The sequence below is a fragment of the Pyrus communis genome, chromosome 12 (assembly GCF_041283825.1).
Source record: "Pyrus communis isolate YQ-2024b chromosome 12, ASM4128382v1, whole genome shotgun sequence".
NCBI classification, from domain to species: domain Eukaryota; kingdom Viridiplantae; phylum Streptophyta; class Magnoliopsida; order Rosales; family Rosaceae; genus Pyrus; species Pyrus communis.
Window position 1 is genome coordinate 11,244,976 of NC_142576.1, and position 3,731 is coordinate 11,248,706.

A 3,731-nucleotide genomic window follows, 5' to 3' on the forward strand; every position below is an offset into this window, starting at 1 on the left:
TGGGTTGTTTTGTGTGTCGTCCGTACGTTACAGAGAGAAGAGGAAGGAATGGAGCTCGAGGGAGAGAGACAGGGAAGAGACAGAGGGAAAAAGGGGGGTGACAGTGCCTGTGAGTGTGTGTGTGTGGTCCAACACATTGTGACATCCCGTCCCGGGATTATTAAAACGCACGTGTGAAATTACATTATTACCCCTAGTTCGTTTTTGTCACGTTGTGGGTTGTTTTGTGTGGTGTGGCATGTGTTGGCCCACACACACACACACTCACAGACACTGTCACCCCCCTTTTTCCCTCTGTCTCTTCCCTGTCTCTCTCCCCCGAGCTCCATTCCTTCCTCTTCTCTCTGTAACGTACGGACGACACACAAAACCACCCAAACCATCACAGATCGTGGAAACCAAAGACACCATTCAACTCGTGAGGTCGAGGCGAGCACAACCATACCATTTTCAGGTGAGGAATACTTCGTTTTCACGCCGATTCAACAATGGCCGATTTGAGTATTGTTCATGCAAAATTTTTACATTGAGTTTTTGGGATTTCTAAGCTCGTAGGTGTCTTAGTGAGGTCCTAAGGAGCGTCGGAGTAGCTCGTTGGACGAAGTTGGACGTCGGGAAGGCCTGGTTCGAAGTTGGCCGAATTTCGAGTTTGAGACAGGTATGATCGCGTAATTCTTAGGCCTTAAAACTTGTTGGGACATGTTCTACTAGCTCTAGGGTTGATTTTGGTGCAAGAAACGTGGAAAAAGGTGGAAAAACGAGCGAGAAATCGTGATTTGCAGGTTTTCCGACGACGGTGCCGGCGTCGGGGACTGATTGGAGAAGGAGACGGAATATTCCGTCAAAGTTGACGGAATATTCCTGACGCCGTTAACGGCATCTGGTTAGGTTTAACGGAATATTCCGTTAGTTCAACGGAATATTCCTGACGGCGTCAGTTGACACCGTCAGTGTGCATGGCACGTGGCCGCGCGTGGGGGGCGCGTAGGTCCGTGCCTTGGCCGGCGCGTGGGGGCGCGTGCGGCGGAGGAAAATTATTTTAAAAATATGGTTGTGATCCTGAGGTTGTGTAGAGCACGTTGGTATATTCATTTGCCCATTTTGAGCAATGTATGAGAAGTTATTACGAGAAATGGGTTATGTGCTTTAAAGTTAATGTTTTTATAGCTATTTCGCATATAGGTGACACGTACCCCGAGGACGAGCGTACACACGCGAGACAGGGGGGCTACGACCCTTCTACATACCAGTGAGTGGGCTTTTGTTTTCCGTATATACCTATATACATTTATATTCCCAGAAATTGATTAAAAAGGGTTATGTATGTTATGCCATGCACCATATTGTTATTGTTTATGCATCATCACATGCATTATTAGTGGCATACATTTATATATGCATACTGGTGCTGTGGACGAACAGGTAAGTGCCAGGTAAGTGTTATTCACGTTTATATTTCAGCAGTAGTTTGAGATGCATAGAGAGCTCATAACTTGCACCCCCGGTGTTAGTGCTCCCGCCCGTGGCCAGGGCACAGTCCTTCACGTGATGTTCACCTCCCGCACCTTACGCTCAGCTTGGATCCAAGTTAGGTGCATAGGCCTGTCGTACAGACCACATTAGGTGGTTCCGACTCGTAGGTGACCCGCGATTATTCGCACAGCTTTCACGTGATCGTAGCACTAGAGCGTAGATATATATGTTACACCCAGGCCTGTCGTACAGACCACTTTAGGTGGTTCCGACTCGTGGGCAGGTTCAGTTAATGAGTTTGAGATTTGAGCTCTATATGCAGCCGTACAGGTCACGTTAGGTGACTCTGGCTGCCAGATGTTATGTTATTGATATGAGTTATGCTTGAGCACTTACATATCATTATGAGGTTCCGACATGGCATATTATTGAGCATGATTGATATACCCTTGAGCATGTTTGGCACATTTATACATACGTATATATGGTTATTTTTCTGGGAAGTATACAGGTTTTACGGCGAGGGGTTAGAATGTATTTTGCTAAATGATTTTCAAAGAGCTTGTTTTTGCCCACTCACGCTTTTGTTTTGCGCCCCTCCAGGTTCTAGTTGCTTAGCCGTTGCGGTGGTTTCCCTTGAGGGCTTTCCGGCGTTCTGACAGACACTCCCCATTGTAGGGTCGCCTTCGGGCGTACTACTGTTGTCGTTTTTGTTTGGGCTGCTATAGACCTGCTCTGAAATTGTATCTCACTTACTAGCACTTATTTTAGTACTTTGTATGCTAGTTTCTAATTATTCGTACTTTTATATTGCTACTTTATTAGCTTCCGCACGTGCACATGGCTACGTCACCTTCGTGTGACGGCCAGCACGCTCCGATCTTGGTCGGGGTGTGTCAGTTTGGTATCAGAGCCTAGGTTTGGCAGTCATGTGTCCTTGTGAGTATTCTAATGGTTTTGGTGTCTTCTGTCAGAATTATGCCTCCTCGTCGGGAACCCCGTCGCTCTTCTGAGCCTAGTTTCCCCGATATTACTCAGTTGGGGGAAGCTTTTGCTACAGCCCTTCAGTCAGTGATGCGCCCTCCCCAGAGGACTCCTCTGGAGACTATGTACAATCTGAAGTTGGATAAGTTTAAGGGCAGTGAGGGGCACGAGGGCGCAGAGCGCTGGCTAGAACACATAGAGAAAACTTTCCGTGTGCTGCATAATCAGGGGAACTTGCCTATGGAGAGGTGGGTCGAGACGACCGCATGGTTTCTGGATACGGAGTCGGCAGCTTGGTTGGAGCAGGAGCTTCGTAGGTTGACTCCGGATCAGATGACTGATTGGAATGTTTTTACGGAGTTGTTTAGGAGAAGGTATGTGCCCCCTGAGTACATTGACCGTAAGAAGCAGGAGTTTACCGAACTGAAACAGCGGAAGATGTCGGCGAATGAATACTATCGCAAGTTTACGGACTTGTCTCGTTATCACCCTGATGTCGCTGGTAATCCGGCGGAGATGCTACGTCTTTTCCGTTTGGGCACCAGGAAGAAGTGGCGTTCTATGGCGTCTACTGTCCACAGCGAGACTTACCGGGACTTCTATGAGATACTGCTGAGGATCGAGGATTCTGAGAATATGTCGAGCGACACTGATGAAGAGAATGACAGCAACCAGAAGAAAGATGACAAAAGCAAAGGTCAGGCATCGCTCGGGCCCCGTCAGACTCAGAACTTCAAGAGGGGTGGTGCTAGCTCGAGTTCTTCGAGTGGCGGCTTCAGTGCCACTGGACAGGGCCGTGGAGGTAGATTTTCTGGTGGCGCTAGAGGCCAGAGGCAGGGCGATGGTGGGCGAGGCAGAGCCCTAGTTTGTCGTAGGTGTAACAACCGGCATTTCGGCGAGTGTAGACGCGGCAGCAACGGTTGCTTCACATGTGGACAGGTGGGACATAGAGCGGCGAATTGTCCCCAGGGTCAGCAGCAGCAGAAACCACAGCAGACCTTTATGCCACCACCTGCACCACTCCAACAGATCCAGGGTCCTAGTAGTTACGGCCAGACGGGTCGAGGTGGTGCTTACCACTATCAGGGTGATGCTGTCCCTTATGCTCCAGGGCAGTATCAGTACCCTCAGGATCCCTATTCCTAGGGTGGCTATCCCCAGTATTCAGGCGGCTATATGCCATATCCTCCAGCTCCAGCGGGTGACTCTCAGTGGTACCAGGGAGGACAGTATCAGCAGGGTGAGATTGCCACTAGCAGTGCAGGGTCCTCGAG

General features: G+C 49.3%; 1 long non-coding RNA gene across 1 annotated transcript; it reads left to right on the top strand.

Moving 5' to 3' along the window:
* The first annotated feature begins 1,165 nt into the window (after window positions 1-1,165).
* Window positions 1,166-2,289, top strand: LOC148692336 (uncharacterized). Its single transcript, XR_015953818.1, has 2 exons — window positions 1,166-1,249; window positions 2,077-2,289. It is a non-coding gene; the product is annotated as an uncharacterized LOC148692336 (long non-coding RNA).
* Window positions 2,290-3,731: the final 1,442 nt, after the last annotated feature.